General features: G+C 42.9%; 1 protein-coding gene across 1 annotated transcript in view; it reads left to right on the top strand.

Moving 5' to 3' along the window:
- The window catches only part of LOC148037487 (nuclear intron maturase 1, mitochondrial-like), a 49,219-nt gene extending 31,597 nt beyond the window's left edge, over positions 1-17,622 (top strand). The window contains exon 3 of the mRNA XM_087676436.1: positions 16,741-17,622. The gene's annotated coding sequence lies outside the window, so the exon portion shown is untranslated. The remainder of the gene's footprint in view (positions 1-16,740) is intronic.
- Positions 17,623-18,875: the final 1,253 nt, after the last annotated feature.

Below are 18,875 nucleotides of genomic sequence, written 5' to 3' on the forward strand. Positions count from 1 at the left end.
AGTGAAAAGTAGAGGTTACAAATGACAAGTGTTGTTGAAAATGATAAGTGTAGGGATACTTGTGTTAGAGATCAGTGATCATAGCCTGCACAGTCGGACCAGCAGCTGCACAGTCGGATTGCCACGTGGCAGTCCGACTGTCTGCAGCCCAGTCGGCTGCATTTAATGCAGCCGACTTATTCCAGGCTGCGCCCTAATTCTGGCGCTCCAGTTCGTGGCAGTTTTCGACTATTTATAGTCGACTTTTCCAGCAGTCTGGTCACTCTACTCTGTCGCAGATTACAGATCGGTGCCGCGCAGTTTTCTGTCTCTGTTCACAGATTTCAGACAGCAGACAGTGCAGACTGCAGCAGACTTCGAGGTGGACAGCAGGTCGCATCGTCGAGGTGGAGACACGCAGTCCAGCACACTGCGCCCGTGTATATCTTTGTATTCAGCATTCTATATACAGCAGATCTTCATCGTCCACTGTCTCTTTCTCTCCCTTCTCTCTCTGCGTTCTCTCTCTCTCAGTCCTACGCTTCCGCACCGCTGCACTCTGACATGGTATCAGAGCAGTATTTGAGGGCTGACTGAGCGCAGAATCAACCTGAAGAGGAGTTTCCATCGCGACACAAATTTGCGTTTTTTGCGTTTAAGGGCAGACAGGAGGGCTGCGCATTGGAACAAGGCTGAAACGAGTGTGGGCGCACAGGAAAGGAGTACAAGTGGTGGATTTGCTGCTGTTTACTGCTGTTTGACGCGAAGTTTGAGTTTTCAACCTAAAAGTGCAGGTTTTACTTTTTCATCGCCTCCGGCGGGTGAAGAAGGTTCAGGACGCGGAAAAGCCTTAGCAGGCTGAGTTTACCCAGTCAGAGGGGGCTGCTTTTGCGTTTGAGAAGGCATTGCAGGTGAAGATGTCTACAGAGATGGACTTGGAGTTCCAGGCGATTATGGACCGGAAGGTGCCTGTCTTACCGGCTCTTCCTACAGATCAGAAGCTCGATGGCGACAACTACCGCATTTGGCGCGTTATGATGTTGGCCATCCTTGAGTCCTATGATTTGGCGGAATTGGTACAGGAGGATATTGACCGGCCTTCGGTAAGAGATGAGTCCAAACTCTCTTCCGATGCTCGTGCGGAGTTGGCCAGGGCCCAGTCTCATTGGGACAAACTGAATGCCAGGATTCGATTCTTTCTCTTTCTATCATGCACTACAGCCGTGATCGCTCACATCGAGCACTTGACGGTGGCTCGTGAGATATGGCTGGAGCTTGATCAAATGCACAATCGGATGACCCTGATGAAGAGGGTTTCTTTGGAGGTACAGATGCGGACCTTGTCCGTAAATAAGTCTTCTTCGCTAAGGGAACACATTAACAAGCTAAGGTAGCTACAGATGCAGGTTCAGAATGCGGGGAAGCCGATTTCCTCCGAAGACATGGCGATCACACTATTGTCCCAGTTGCCGCCACGATTCGGTACATTTTACTCTGCCCTTATTGCTTCGGGGCGAGAGTCAACTCTTCGCTGGGAAGAGTTGGTTCCTATGGTCTTGGACCAAGAGGAACAATTAAAGGGACAGAATGCTTCCAAGACGGAGGCGTTGACAGGTCAAGCCTCTCAGAAGAAGGGGAAGGACCAAAAGAAGAAGAAGGGGGATAACAAGTCCAAGAAGGACAAGGAGAAGGACAAGGACAAAGACTCCACATGTCATATTTGTGGAAAGACTGGCCATTGGAAGAAGGATTGCCCTAACAAAGACACGAATGACACCAAGAAGAAGGATACCAAGGATTCTGGAGCGGTGGGTGCACCCTCATCAGCTGCATTTCTACATCTAGTTGTCATTGAGGAGGCTTCACTGAATGCTTTTGATGCTGCGATGACGGCTCCCCAAGCTCGAGAATGGATTGTTGATAGTGGTGCCTCACGGCACATGACTCCTTCATCAAATGGTGTTGCCCAGCTGCGACCTTCGTGTGGGCAGGTTCTCATTGGAGACAGCTCTTCAGTTTCTGTTGCAGGTCGGGGTAAGATGCAGCTTATTCCGGATGGACGAGGTGGCACCCATACCTCAGAGGTTTTGCATGTACCAGGATCAGGGTACCATCTCCTTTCAGTTTATAAGATTTGCTCCCTTGGTCTTTTGGTGGAGTTTGACAGTTCTACTGTGCGAGTCCTTGATCGTGAATCGAGGAAGGTTCTATCATCTGGATATGAGGAGAACGGCATTTACAAACTGAAGTCTTCCACTGCCCTCTCTACTCTTCTTCTTACCTCACAGTCACAGTCTGAGTTATGGCATGCTCGGTTTGGTCATTTGAACTATGACTATCTTCAGAGGGCGTCACGAGGACAGCTTGTTCGAGGGTTGCCGGATATAGTGGTGAGCCAACAGCCACGTGTCTCCTGCATACGGGGGAAGCAGCATAGAGATGCCATTCCCCACACAGCTTCGCGGCGGTCTACTTCACCGATGGAGCTAGTATCTACGGATCTATGTGGCCCTATGAGGAATGAGTCCCTGCGTGGGAGTTTGTACTTCATGCTGATCGTGGATGATTACAGCAGGATGACATGGGCCTATTTTTTGGCACTAAAGTCAGAAGCTTTCTCGCACTTCAAGGATTGGCTTCTCTTTGAGGAGAACCGATCAGGCCGGAAGTTGAAGACCTTGCGATCCGACAAGGGCGGTGAATTTGTGTCTAATGAATTTGCTCGGTTTTGTGCAGATAGAGGAATTCACCAGGAGTTTGCCAATACCAATACTCCTCAAGAAAATGGTATTCTAGAACGGACGAAGCGCAGTGTGATCGAAATGGCGCGCACCATGATGGAGCACCGACAGACCCCTCAGGTTCTGTGGGCCGAGGCTGTGGCTACTGCAGTCCACATCCTTAATCGATCCCCTACTTCGGCCGTGGAAGGGATGACTCCATTTGAGGCTTATTTTGGGACGAAGCCAGATGTTTCTTACTTTCGAGTCTTTGGGTGTGATGCCTATGTTCACATTCCCAAGGCTCACCGTGATAAATTTGAAGCGGCTTCCCGAAAACAGGTATTTGTTGGCTACAGCTCCCAGTCCCAAGGCTACCGACTGTATGATCCCGTCAAGCGGGATGTATATACTAGCCGTGATGTGCGGTTTGTAGAGGTTCCGGCTACTTCAACGGGTGAGGAGCATCCCGTTCTTGGAGATCCAAGGGAGAGTTGGGCTCCTTCTACAGTTCCACTGGAGCCCGTGCCTTTTGATTATGATTTTGTTTCTGACACAGAGTCTACTGTTTCACCTGACCCTTCTGAGGAGTTACCCCCGGTGGACATTCCAGAGTCTTCTGCTGATGGAGAACGACGAGGGGAGGTTCGGCCTCCTCCTCGCTGGGCCCGTGACACACTCCGTGATTCAGGGATCGAGGGGGTTTCTGAGGAGTGGGGACCGCAAGATGGTCTGCGGCGGTCACGGAGGCACCAGGCTGGGCCCGTGACACACTCCGTGATTCAGGGATCGAGGGGGTTTCTGAGGAGTGGGGACCGCAAGATGGTCTGCGGCGGTCACGGAGGCACCAGGTGCATTATTCGGAGCTTGTTTGCTCCAATTATTGTTTAATGTCCCGTGTTATGCAGGACCGAGAGCCCACCTCCGTGAAGGAGGCTTTACAGTCCGCCCCATGGAAGAAAGCTATGGAAGCTGAGTTGGAGGCTATTGAGAGGAATGGCACTTGGTCACTTGTGCCACGCCCCCCGAAGAAGAAGGTGATTGGAGTCAAGTGGGTCTTCAAGACCAAATATCTCAGTGATGGTACTTTGGATAAGCACAAGGCTCGCCTTGTTGCTAAGGGTTTTGCCCAGCGCCTAGGGATTGACTGTCATGACACCTTTGCCCCCACAGCTCGTATGGCAACCATTAGAGCTGTTCTTGCTTTGGCTGGCCATAGGAGATGGCCTGTTTATCAGTTGGATGTGAAGTCGGCCTTCCTGAATGGTGATTTGAAGGAGGAGATCTACGTTGAGCAGCCTCCTGGCTTTGGTTCTTCAGATGGGAAAGTCTACAGGTTGAAGAAGGTCCTGTATGGCCTCAAGCAGGCCCCGCGAGCTTGGAACGAGAAGATTGATTCGTTCCTCCAGTCTCAGTTGGGATATCGGCGGTCCAAGGCCGATCCGCAGCTGTATGTTCACACTTCCGAGGATGGTTGTGTGCTGTTTGTATTATATGTTGATGATTTGATTGTCACAGGTGATGATGCACAGCAGGTCCAGGAGACAAAGTCAGCTTTACATCGGACGTTCGAGATGACGGATTTGGGGCTACTCCATTTCTTTTTAGGCCATGAGATTTATCAATCTCAGAGGGGGATCTTTCTCTCTCAACAGAGATATGTACAGGAGCTCTTGGTGTCTTTTGAGATGGAAGATTGTCGGGCCCTCTCTACTCCTATGGATCCGAACTGGAAGGCCACTTCCCATTCAGCTTCTCCTTTGGCGGATGCGTCCCGCTATCGACAGTTGATAGGGTCCTTGATTTGGCTTCTCAACACCAGGGTTGATCTATGTTTTGCTGTTGGGGTCTTGGCAGGGTTCATGAGTGAACCTAAGACGGTGCATTGGCAGGCTGCTCAGAGGATACTTCGGTATCTGAGGGGGACGTCTGATTTAGGGATTCATTACCCCGCAGGGACAGATGGGTCAGATCTTGTACTTGCAGGTTGGAGCGACTCGGATTGGGCCGGTGACGTGGACCACAGGCGGTCTACAACAGGTTACTGCTTTACTTTGGGTGCAGGTGTTATTTCATGGAGTAGCAAGAAGCAGCCCACGGTAGCCCTTTCGTCTACTGAGGCGGAGTATCGGGCCGCGTCTTCCACCACATGCGAGGTTGTGTGGCTTCGGAGATTGTTGGAGGAGCTTGGGTGCCCCCAGACTCGTCCTACATTGCTGCGATGTGACAATGAGAGTTGCATTGCCTTGGCGAGGAATCCTGTTTTTCATGCCCGGACGAAGCACATTGAGATTTAGTACCACTTCATCCGAGAAAAGCTTCTGGATGAGACCATCACTGTGGAGTATTGCAAGACAGAGGACAATCTTGCGGATTTGTTTACGAAGGCGCTTCCTCAGGCTCTACTTCGGCAACATTCCAGATCCCTTAGGCTTCTGCCCTGTCCAGGCTCTGAGAGGGGGTGTTAGAGATCAGTGATCATAGCCTGCACAGTCGGACCAGCAGCTGCACAGTCGGACTGTGCAGTGGGACTGCCACGTGGCAGTCCGACTGTCTGCAGCCCAGTCGGCTGCATTTAATGCAGCCGACTTATTCGAGGCTGCGCCCTATTTTTAGCGCTCCAGTTCGTGGCAGTTTTCGACTATTTATAGTCGACTTTTCCAGCAGTCTGGTCACTCTACTCTGTCGCAGATTACAGACCGGTGCCGCGCAGTTTTCTGTCTCTGTTCACAGATTTCAGACAGCAGACAGTGCAGACTGCAGCAGACTTCGAGGTGGACAGCAGGTCGCATCGTCGAGGTGGAGACACGCAGTCCAGCACACTGCGCCCGTGTATATCTTTGTATTCAGCATTCTATATACAGCAGATCTTCATCGTCCACAGTCTCTTTCTCTCCCTTCTCTCTCTGCGTTCTCTCTCTCTCAGTCCTACGCTTCCGCACCGCTGCACTCTGACAACTTGTTTCTTTAAAATGACACATGTCCTCTTCTAGATGCTACATGTCACTTTTCTAGAGAAAGAAGCTTTCAAACCTTTTACTCTAAGAATCTCTTAAATGATTAAGAATTTGAGATAGTTGTCGAAGACAAAATTGTTCATGTGAAATTCCGGAGCCTTTGACATGAACATAATTTCCATTTGAGTAACTTTTAAAAATAGTAATCCCTAAAATTTTAGGAGTCGCGAAATTTAGGTTCTGGAGAGCTTCATTATATAGGTTTATGAGTTCATGGTTTGTTTCTTCAATCATGAGCATATTGTTTCACTTTCTTAAATCACTTATTATTTAGGCTTCGAGGCATATCAAGGAAGCTGCTACTGCACATGTAAAAAAGTATAGAAGAAGAGAAAGATTGCATGTCTCTAGCTTGCCCACTGTTACGGGCAAAATAGTTGATGTATCTAGTAAGCCCTCCACTTCTATGGCTAAATCTATGGTTGTACCTACTGTTTCAAATGTTAGGGAAGATGTATTAGATGAATTGGTCAAAGACATGCGAGATCTTTAATTGAAGGTCGCAAAATTGGATGAGAAAGGACAAGAGGAAGGAGGACAGAAAGTAGCTACTAAACTAGGAAAAAGATGTATGTGGTGTGATAGTTTGCAGCATGAGAGAAAGGATTATGGTGCTTATCAAGAGGCCTTGGTACAACAACTAATCTTTTGGAAAGATAGCAAGATCCATGCATAAGAAACAGGATTGTCTCTTGCTTTGAATTTTGGAAAGGGAGGTATGCAGAAGCTATTGGAAGACTTAGCTGTTCAAGATGCTTATGCAGCTGTACATGCTTCTACTTTTGGTCTACAGTTGGATAGGATGTATGGCCAAGTGATAGTTGGTTCAAAGACTGCAATATGGACACATGCTTTGCATCCAGCTGAAAATGGAAAAGTTACTGATAATGAAATGTCTCATGGAGGGCAAGATATTCGTGACATAACTGGTTGGGAATTATTGGTAGATGTATATTCAGTTTACGCATATTTAGCAAAGTTACAAAACACGGATGTACTTGTGGAAGAGAAACGAAAGAGAGATGAAGATAATATAGGGACATCTAAAAGAGTGACAAGAAGAAGTGTGGATTAGCCTAAAGCTACAAATCAACCACCTCTCGATCATGCTATGAAAGAGGTCAGTCAGGAGCAAAAACAGGATAGCAAACAAGAGGGCAAAAAGAAAGGCAAGCAACTAGGATATAAGTTGTAGTCTGACATTGAGATAGCCACAAATCTTAAGAAGGTTCTTGAAGAACGGATATTAAATAGTTGGTTGGAATTCACCTTGGGAGAGGTGCTTGGCATTGCTAAGCAAGAATTTCATGATAAGATCATTGACATAATTAAGAGGAAGCGCCAGTTTCTTGGTGATACCACTAGTGTATTGTTGCAATTTGAAGAGGAAACTGGTTTGTTGGGTATTCGGGTTGAATATGAGCATGAAGTAAGTACTGGATTGTCTATGCAAGATGCTACTAATCAGTGGATAGTATGTGGAAAGGAAAAGAAAAGAAAATAGCTGAAAATGCATTGTTTTGTAGCAATATGCATGGTGGAGTAAGGCAGATGTAATAATATGGGGAAGAGACTCTAGGATTTATTCCTCAAAGTCATTACACAAGAAATCACTGGGCCAAGGCTACCATTGAAACGGTAGTGAAAATAGGGGAGCATGAAATTCCTTGTGTTGCTTTACTTGACCATGGGTTTGAGATTAATGTCATTGAGCGTGGATTGTATGAAAATGGTGCATGGCCTATTGACACTGATCATGGTTGGTATATGAGGGCTGCAAACGATTCTTCAGGTGAACTCTATGCTACATGTCCTAATGTAAAAGTGACGATTGGTGATGTACAAGAAGAGTATCACTTCTTTATGCAAGATAATTTCTCATATGCAGTGATTCTATTGACACTGATCATGGTTGGTGTATGAGGGTTGCAAATGATTCTTCAGGTGAACTCTATGCTACATGTCCTGATGTAAAAGTGACGATTGGTGATGTACAAGAAGAGCATCACTTCTTTGTGCAAGATAATTCCTCATATGCAGTGATTTTGGGACAGCCCTATATCATAGGAGTACGTATGGAAACAAAGGTGCTTGATGATGGTTCTGCTTATGCGAGAGTGAGAAGCAAGGATGGGAGGAAAGCAGTCCAATTTCTTATTGTTTGTGTTAATCATCTTAGAAATTGGGACGCTTCAAGAGTCTCCTTTGGTTCCAAATGCAAGGGAATTCAAAGATCTGGATTTTCATTAAGCACTATTGTAATGTGGGGCTATGGTAGTGCTGTTCAAACATGTATTTACTGTTGATGGAATGACACATGTATTTACTATTGGTTGTTCTCAATTTATAACAAACAGTTCATGTTGGTTTAAGCCTATGGAAGCTATGTGCAAGATTGAACGCATATCTATGAAACGGGCTACTAAGGAACTGAGAGCATTGGGACTATTAGCTGAAAATGAAGGCATTTCAGGCATCTTTTATGGGTTGAATATTAATGACACTATGCTGAAATTTCAGCAATCATACATGCAGAAAATCAGGCTGAAAACAAAGTGTTGTTAGTATATTCTTTGGACATGTATGATGTTATAGCATTGTTTGCTCAACAGGAAGGATTACAATGGGCTGAAGCACTTGTGGAGACAAAGTATAAGACATTTGACAAAAAGGTGAAACCAATTGCTTTGCCGCTTCCACTAGAAAGTGAGGGTTTGTATGAAAAAGTGTCAAGGCAGCCAAGCTTACGGGATCCTGAAGATATAGGTCATCAGTTTACATTTGAAACATTACAAGAATTGAAAGTTGGTGCAGAAGGGTTTTTTTTGCCTGCTGAAAGAAACTGTTTTATGTAGATGTTGGCTAGGCATGGAAAGACATTTGCATTTCAGTCAACTGAAATAGGTTGTGTGGATCTAAGTGTTGTCTCTCCTATGGTAATATTTACTGTGCCATATGTACCATGGAACTTGAGGCCTATTCCACTGCCTAAAGCTTACTTGCCAAAGCTAATGGATTTGCTAGATGAAAAGATTCACATGAAGATCTTGGAGCCCTCTTCAGTTACGTACTCAAATCGTTGGTTTACTGTACCCAAAAAGAATGGGGCTTTGAGATTTATTTAAGACATGTAACTGGTCAATAAAGTGACCATAAGAAATGTAGGTGCAGGTCTTGAGGTTGATGAATTTGCAGAGGCTTTTGTAAGCAAAGCGATCTATTCTTTGGGTGATCTTTACTTGGGTATGATATCTGTTTCAGCTTGCAGTTGAAAGTAGGGATATCACAACCGAGAAGACTCCCTTGGGATTAGTACGGATGTGTACTCTTCTGCAGGGTGCAACAAATTCAGTGGCACATATGACAAATGCTGTAAATAGAGTACTCGAGGATTTTATACCACAATTGACAATGCCCTTCTTGGATGATGTTCCAATCAAAGGGTGTGCAGTGGATGAGAAGAATGAAGACATGGATGCTCATGGGTGCAGATAGTTTGTTCTAGACCATATTATGGATTGTGAGAGGATATTGACGCTTCTAGAAAAGGTGCCTTTAACTCTTTTTGGATAAAAGTCTGTCTTTGAAGTTGAAGAGGTTTTGATTGTTGGGCATATGTGTGAGCCCTATGGGCGAAGACCATCACTGAAACCAACCTACTTAATTACAGCAATTAGCAAATGAACATAAACTGAAATGCTCACTTACCTTCATAAACTTGGACAGTGGACACCCTGTTGGCCCCAAAATTGGCGCCCCTTTCGGTATTTCTTTAATTTCAATTGCTGATGGATAAATTACAAGTCGAGATTTCACGATCTCCTTGGCTGATTCAAAAGCCCCTTGCTATTCCAATAATGAGCAAAGCATTCGAGCAAATTGCCCCTTGATTTTCACCCAGGACTTGCTCTAATGGAACCCCAACTGGTCAAATGCTGCCCCAAATTCACAATAGATGGGTTGGCATCTGAAATCCTCACAATTCCACAAATTTCCTATGCTGATTTAAGTATACAATGCCTTTGACTGATGGCACGGGTCCCAAGGTGGCTGCTAAACCCTAATTACTGCTGTAATTTAGGGTTTTCATCAGTAAACTCTCTGCTGTCCACCAAATTTAACTGTACTTTGCTACCAATGAGTGACTGAGAATTACTGAGAATGCTTGAGCATAGACTAGAGGAGATGAGAGAATGTTGTAGAGAGAGAAAATCAGGTGAAATGTATCTTTTGAGTCGTAGCTCTGATGACAAATCTAATGGCACCAACAGCTTTTAAAGGGGGGTAAAACACTAGCTCGGCTGGCGAGCCCTCCTCTTCTACTGCCGCCTCTCTTGAGGCAGAAGGGAAATCCTACTGCCCCCTGTCCTATCGCGGCGCGCGATCAGTCGTCATCGCCTCTCAGAGTCAAATCTGATCACCTCCTCTCCCTCTACCAAGCTCCGAACAGCTGCAATTCCACTTCCACCACCCTCCAACAGCCTTCTCCCTAGTTGCATGGGAAAGTTTTGCCAAGTGGCAGCCTTCCTAATGCATTTTCAGCCATTAAATTAATTTTTCAGAATTAATTAATTCTGAAAATTAATTTCAGCCCTTTTGACCTTGCCTAAAATTAAACATGCCCATCTGTAATGAAATTGGCTAGGCCATTTGCAACTTGGAGTGGTTCCCAACCTTTGTTGACCCTTAGACTAGCATTAATTAATTAATTAATGCTAGTCCCTAGTGTCACCACTGACACTTAATGGCCAAACAATTGTCCTCGGGTCCAACCTGGCACCACCAACTGACCACCAAAACCCAGTTGGCATAACTTAACACAACTTTTGCCTTTAACACCCATTGCATCCTCAGGGTCCTTGGCCCGTTCCCATGAAATAACTGCCATGTGCATCACATGTGCTAAACAACCTTGCATATTTGATTAATAACTTAATCAAATGTTACTAGCAAGATTAAAGCATCTCAAAATTTCATGTCCCCGTGACAATCACCAACAAAAATAGATGGGATTGATAGAATGCAAGATGTATGTACGAATGTATCAAAGGTGCGTAGATTTTTGGGAGCATGTGTGTTCTATTTGATTTGGATCTCTCACTTTGCACATGTAGCTGATGCTCTATATCAGCTCTTGAGGAAAGGTCAAAGGTTTCACTGGGAAACGAAGCATCAGAAAGTAATGAAAAAATTGAAGCAGCTCTTGAAATTTGCTCCTACATCGAGAAAGACAGATTATTCACATGGAAAGCCTATCATTATTACTGTTGATACAAGCCCAATTGGGATTGGATGGGTAATTGGACAAGATGATGAGGAAGGGCAAAGATATGCAATTCACTTTGGTACTAAAGTATTGACTGAACGACAGAGAAGGTATCCACAGGTAAAAAGAGAATTGTGGGAAATTGTGACATCACTTAAATGTGATAAGGAGTATTTTATGGGTGTGCTTGTGTAGTCATTGAGATAGATTGTTTGCCGGTATTGGGTATGATTTCTAGTTGTGCTACCTTGGACATTGCTATGCTTCGGTGGATTGCATATATTAAATCTTTGAACCGTGAATTTCAGTACATTACAAGAAGAGATAACCCAGTGACAGACATGTTATCTCGGGCACGCTATGAGAATGAAGATGGGATGATGGATGAGGAGGAAGAAGATGACTTTCTTGCAGTTGAAAATGATGTTGTAAGAGTGAATTTAGCAATGCAAGGAGTTGCTACAGCACTAAGAGAAGCTTGGACAACAAAGAGAAGACACTTTAGATGTTTTATATCTTGTGTAGAAGTGTTTTTGAAAGACAAATATATAGGAGAATGGCTAAGAATTGGTCAATATCTCAGTACATTAACAAAGAGAGATGAATGGTCAGATGAGGAGTTTAAGACAATCAAGAGGAAAGCCTATGGGTTTTTCTTAAAAGATGGATACTTGTGGAAACATGCTAAAAAGAAACAGGGTATGCCATTATGAGTTTTGGGTGACAGAGCTTCCCAAGTAAATGTTATACAAGGATTTCATGAAATCTTGTGGGTTGGCCATAGAGGTGTTTGGGGTACTTTTGCAAAGATCAAAGAAAGATATTGGTGGCAGGGTATGTATAAGGATGTTGCTCTCTTTGTGGAAACATGTACGACATGTCAAATGTATTTATCTGTGAGACATCTGGATGGATTGCAGTCCACATATCCCTCGTCCCTTCATTTTAAGTGGGTGGTGGATTTAGTTACAATGCCTACAAGTCTTTAGGAAATAAGATATCTTGTACTTGCTTGTGAAGACTCGACTAATGAAGTGGAAGAGAGAGCTCTACGTACTAAGATAACAAATGCAGTGTGTACTTTTCTTTTAGAAGAGATCTTTTGTCGGTATGGTTCTGTGGAAAAAATTATAGCAGATAGGGGTGAGTTGGATGGAAATGAAGCTCATGATTTCTTTGCACGGTTGGGAATAAAGCTTGCTTTAACTTTAGCTTATAACCCTGAAGAAAATGAAAAAAGTGAAAGAGGTCATCCACCGATTGTGAAGGCATTGGCAAAAGCATGTGGAGAGAAGGTAAAAGAGTAGCTATGATTGCTCCCTTATGCTTTGTAGGTTGAGAGAACAACTCATAGTGCCGTTACAAGATATATGCCTGCTGAATTGATGTATGGCCAAAAACCTATCATGTCGATAGAAGAGATGACACTCACATGGAGTGTGCTACCTTGGGAAGAGGAGTTGAATCGAGAGAAACTGCTGGCCTTACGCATTAGATAGTTGGAAAGAAAGTCAGAAGACATAGAGACAACAGTTGCCAAGTTAAAGGCAACAAGGATACAGAATAAGAAATGGTTTGACAAAAGACATAGATTGAGGCCAAGAACTATACAAGATGGGGATTGGGTATTGATTTATGATAGCAATTTAGACAATCAGCTTAGTGCCATGCGTACAATTTCCAAAAGATGGTTTGGACCCTATGTGGTAAAATAGGTGTTTGATAATGCTACTTATGCATTAAATGAGTTGGATGGGACAACCATAAAACTTCTGGTAGTAAGGAAAAGAATCAAATTATTCAAGAGGCGGGAATCTATTACCTATGAGTGGCCAGAATTGGAAGAAAATAGTGACCATGATACATGGACTAGCCAAGAAGATATAGAAGATGAAGAAGCAAATGATATGGTTGTAGAGGATGACGACGACTGAGAATCTGGTGATAACTAGGATTTTGGCACATACCGGAGGATGTGTAGATTTAGAGGGGGTGGATGTCATGCCACTACACGGACACAGTGTGAAAAACTCTAGAGTACGGCTTTCTTATTAATCTAGAGAGCCAATGCCATTAATGTTAGTGTCCATAGTGTGGATGGTCCAAAAATATTAGATTTTTGGACAAGTTTAGTCAATTTATGATATTTTAGATATTATCTCTTGTAAAAATCCAAGAACTATAGACAACTTCTAGAATAGGATGACATGTAAAAGAAAGTAGGTAGCTTTCAGCCATTTTGAGAGGATTTTATGTAAAAAGAAGGATTGGCAAAATCGCGCGACACACGATCGTTATTTTCAGGCAGTGAACAGCACTTCGAAGTGGGAGATGGAGTGATTTGGCATAAATCTAGCTAGGTGTCTTGGTATTTTACCCCCCCTTTCGGAGCCAATGGAAGCATCGGATTTGGGTTCCAAGCTGCAGAGAAGAAGCTGTTGTTTTGATGCACGTTTTTGGTCTACAAGGGAGCTCCAGGAGATCTAATGCTTGGAGATTGCTTCTGAGTAGTGCCAGACATGGGATTTCAGGTTTTGTCAATACATATTGATTCGATTCATTGTGCTTTGTCTTTATTGTGTTTACCTCTTGTCTATTCTTTTTCTTCTCTTTCATTTCCTATCTCTACTTCCTTCTATCTTTGATTCTCTGTGGATACGATTTTTCGACTAAAATCCTTCGACATTGAATCTTTCTCTCTCTTGCCATTGAACAACTTTATCTCATACTCAAATGCTTGCAGAGCATTTATCACAATAGTTTCTGTTTGAGCAGAAGCATGCATCACTTGTTGTTGTACCTGTATAAGCATATTTATATTTTGCACTAGCTGCTGCAAAACATCACTGGAAATTGTGCGCGAAAGTTCTTCCATCTGGCCTTTTCTTTTGATGACCCTTCATGTCGGGTTCACCAATGTCAGAGGGGTTTTAGTCGAAAGGTTGTATCCACCGAGGATCAGAGATAGAAGGAAGTAGAGATAAGAGATGGAAGATAAGAAAAAGAATAGACAAGAGGTAAGCATGATAAAGACAAAGCACAATGAATCGAATCAATATGTATTGATAGAATGTGAAATCCCTTGTCTTGCACTCTTCAGAAGCAATCTCCAAGCATTAGATCTCTTGGAGCTTCCTTGTAGAAAGGTGCATGTAATGGAGGCTGAAAAAAAAGTGCAATAGAACTAGTGGGTAGGATGGGTGGGAGATTAAATGGATTTATAATTTGTGTAGTGGTGGGAAATAAGTTAGGTTTCTTTTGTCCATTGAATGTAAATGAAGAAAGAGGTGATTCACCAAAATCAATTCGACCATGAGATGTAAAAGTTGAAGGAAAAGATGGAGGACTCACCAATGAATCTTGGAACTTTTTCTTACATTTTCTTAAGTTCAAATGGAAAAATCTATCCTCTTCGGGGCTTATGAACCAATACGTGGAAAAGAAGAAATAAATTCAAAAGATTGAGAAATATTGATATGCATACTTGACATAGGAGTGCATGAAAATGGAGAAGTGTATGGAAAAGATGAAAGAGGTAGAGATGGAGATGATTGTGGTAGAGAGGAAATGGTTTGTGCTCCATGCCAATTTCCATGCTAGGGTGATCAGTCCTTTGTGGAACTTCTGTTCTTCTTGCAAAATCATTAGACCGGTGCATCGAATCTAAAGGGGAAAAGTTAAATTTACCTTCGATCTGTTGTTGAGCTTAATACATAAGGATGAGATTGTATTTTAACTTGTGAGATCTCATATGGTCTATGGACTCCATGGTAGTTTGAAGACTCTCTAGCCATGTTGAAAGAAGGAGCAAGGTGTGAAGCCCGCTTCGTCTTGTGTCTCGATGTGCTAGGCTTGGGAGCATTATGATGATGTGGTAAAGATGAATTTGAAGTCATCTTGCCCTCTTGTTGTTCTTGCTTCTTGTAAAGAGCTTTCAAATTAAAGGCCGAGGGTTTGTGAAAGAGAAACTTGCTTTGATACCGTCTAAAGAAATATCCTAACGCAGAAACATAAATGAAAGCGCACAACAAAGCATAAACTCAATAGAACACAATTAGGATTAGGGTAACTTGGAGACAATGAACACAGTGGAAATTTGAATGAATGAATGAATATTGCATATAGAATGCTCATGCAGCAAATAAATAGTGCAAGGAATGAAATTGTACCTCGAACTCTCGTGCCTCAAGAATCGAGGTAGAGATAATGAGTTGGAGAGTGTGTCATACTCTTGACAGATCTCAAAACCAAGCAAGTCAGCCTCCAAGATGTCTAACAATAGCAAATGCAGCAAGGGTGATGCTGGATTAGTATCAGATAGGCAAAGAGGAGAGAAAACTGCAAATGCAGCAGGCTGATGATGATGTGGCAAGTTGATGGCAGCAAATGCGCAGGTATGATGATGTGGTAGGTTTATGGCAATAAAAACGTAGGTATTATGATGTGGCAATCCGCACAATAGTTGTAGATCACAAACACATTAGTTAAGCAAGTCGCCAGTTGTTGACGATGTAGCTGATCAGTAAATAGAGTGGGAATCGATGTAGATTGCATGATGGAGGCTGGAAATAGATGTTGGATGGATGAAGACAATGTCAAGCAGTCTTGGCTGAAAAAACGAGACTGGACTGAATGGAGGACAGGCTACCTAGTTATAGAAAGTTTTAGGACCTCGTCTTGTGCACCATTTTACACTCTCTCGAACTATGCACCATTTTATGGTTTTCATTAATTAAGCATTTTTGGGGCTATTTAAGAGGCTATGAGAGTTTCTTTATCCCATAAGCCAAACCCTAAGTTGGGAGGATTCAGTCATCTATAAATAGACAGGTTGCCATCCTTGTTTTGCATATCACATCAGTTTTCACTCTCTCTCCTGCTGTTGGTGCCTAGATTTCAGCCTTTAGCCCATCTCCATTAGCTGTCCAGCCTTTGCTCACTGCAACCACCTTCACTTGAGCCTGTGACACATTGACTGCTGCCATCACTGTGCTGTTTGGAGTCATTCCACAACTGCATCTGTAGGCAGCCTGCTGATGTCAGCTGCTGCTGCCTTGTTTCCTGATCATCAGCCTGCATTTGCTGCCTGTGCAGGCTGCTCTGCATCAGCACACCTTCTATCAGCTGTTGTCCAATTGTTTCTAGCATTTAGTGATTAGTTTCCAGCACATTCGTGTGGAACACTGCTGCATTTTGCCAGGTCCAACCGTCAGAATGCTACGTTTTGGCTATCAGCCTGTTGCCCTTCCATTCTCTGCATTATTTCAGCTCCAATTGGTGGTTACAATACTTGGGGATTTGTCTTTGGTGGATGTTGCAGTTCAACCACTCTCATTGCTTTGCCTTTGAGCAGCTTGGACACTCATTTCATCATCTATAGCATTGATTCATTCACTTTAAGGTTCTTCTTTGTTTGTGTTTGTGTTTTGTGTTTTTGCATTATTGTTTGAGTTGTTTGTGTTTTAATTGTGTTCATACATTCTGTGTTTTCTCAGTGCCAACCCTAGCACATCTTCACAACACACACATCATAGTAGAAGATAAGGCTTAAGCATAATTTATGAGCTCAAACTTTTAATTGTGATAAGTAACATAGATATGTCTGAGTTGGACTTTGATATACGTCAAATCTTTGGCTTTCTATATTCCATGAGTTGCAGTATTCTCTGCAGCTCAGTTTTAGCGCAGTGCTGTCCAACAAGTTAATTCTTTACCTAGAATGTAACATTTCTAATCAATTTCTTTATGTTTGTTTCAGGATGCTTTCTGGAACTCAAATCAGCACTCAATGGCAAAGCTTGATGTTCAGGGCCGAAAGATGGTTCCCTGAGCAAGAACTTCTACTTTTCTAAATCTACTCCCTTGTATTCCAGCATTCATACTTTGGGTATTGCAAGGATTTCTGCAACCTGGTACTTGTAGTACCAGAATGTATCCACAGGCTAGCCCCAGCAGTTAGCAATTGTAATCCTCATTTCAAGAAATGAGTGAATTTCTTGGTGAGTCATATTTTCCATGTACAGTTCTTGAATCCTTTTCGGAGCTAAAGATGAAAATTTTGAAGTACCAAGTGTACCCAATGCACATGTACATGCTTGTACTACAAGTACCAGGTTGGTTCAGGAAGGTTGTTTACTGCCAAATTTAGTATGGATTCCTATTGCCTCTAGGTCAGCAAACATTGCTTAGAAATGTTGCAGGCTTAGAGAGTGAGGAATTGTAACAAAGCTTGAAACTCTGCTACACAAGTCTTAAGAATATGGCTCTCACTTCCAAATCTAGCCCACTTTGAGGGAAAGCTTGCAGATTTGGTGGAATGTCAAATTCATTGTAGTTGGTCTAAAGCTTATAAGGTAATTGATCTTCCAGCTTTGGTTGTACATTAAAGGTGAGACCGTGGCAGCTCGAGAAGCCTAATATTGGATAGGCACTAGCACTTGACAAGCCAACAGCCATGTAGGCTGTGTCCAATAGATTGCTTTAAGTCGAGCTTAGGCATGTAGGCAAAAATACAAGTGAATTTTTGTCAACGGCATATTATTATTTATATGTGATAAGGACTAGGAAAATCTAGTAATGTAATGAGTGAGAGACACTTGTGTAAGAAAGATTTGATGCATCAATTATAACATGCTAAAGAGGAGATAGTTGGGTGATATATATGGCATGGAATACGAATGTAGTGCATGGCTAGTGTTTGTGAGTGGTGATGTAGAGGATTTGAGAGGGAAAAAGTAAAATTTTGGCATATCATTGGTATATGCATTGGTATTATTGTTGGTATATTCACTAGTACTTGTGTTGGTATTTTTTGTTGAGATATGTGTCGGGCGGTACAAGCAATGGTATATTGTTACTTTTATTGGTGATTATACTAGCGTACCTTAATAAAAACTTTCCTTTCCTCTCGTTTTTGTATCTTGGGGTATCCTATGGTATCCGAACATGCAAAACCTCAAGGCAGGTACTCTTTTTCCCTTCATATTTATGTACATTTAGTTCCTTTTTTTCTCCCTTTCACACACACAATAGAAAGACAAAACATGGTTGCAAGGTCTTTTATGTATTTTTCTTCATTCCTTCTTTTTCTTGTTTTTGTGTGAAAGAGGAGAAAAGAGTGAAGGCAAGAGAATGAGGTAATATAGGATGTGTGGATGTATATTTAGTTCATTTTATTCCATGTTACATAAAAATGGTATGCAAGAGAAAATTAGAGAAAAGGGAGAAATAATGAGGGAAAAAGAAAAGGATTTAGTTTGGAAATGTAGGCTTGTTGTGTAGATTTATATTGTGTTGTTTTCTTCTCTTGTTAAATTTTTTTTAGAGAGAGAGAGAGAGAGAGAGAGAGAGAGAGAGAGAGAGAGAGAGAGAGAGAGAGAGTTGCCATGTTGCTTTGCACGTGTTCTTGTCTTGCACCCCCACCTGACCTTCGTGCCAACTTAGGGCATGTAGCCTATTAATGGAATCCCTTGTATGGAATAATAACTTGCACATTGGCTTGCTCTTGTAGTTGCACAAAGAGAGAGAGAGAGAGAGAGAGAGAGAGAGAGAGAGAGAGAGAGAGTTGCCATGTTGCTTTGCATGTGCTCCTGTCTTGCACCCCCACCTGAACTTCGTGCCAACTTAGGGCATGTAGCCTATTAATGGAATCCCTTGTATGGACTAATAACTTGCACATTGGCTTGCTCTTGTAGCTGCACAGAGAGAGAGAGAGAGAGAGAGAGAGAGAGAGAGAGAGTGCTATTGCAACACATTGCTTGCCTTGCTATCTTGCATGCAGCCTATAGTGGTTTAATCTACAAATTGCAGAGAAGCAACATGCATGGTAGAGTTATGCAACTTATAGATTTAGGTGACATGCATGATTTGGAGGAGACTTGTATAATCAAAAGC

This window comes from Lygodium microphyllum, chromosome 4 (genome assembly GCF_053477565.2).
Source record: "Lygodium microphyllum isolate KBCC chromosome 4, Lygodium_microphyllum_v1.1.10, whole genome shotgun sequence".
NCBI lineage: Eukaryota > Viridiplantae > Streptophyta > Polypodiopsida > Schizaeales > Lygodiaceae > Lygodium > Lygodium microphyllum.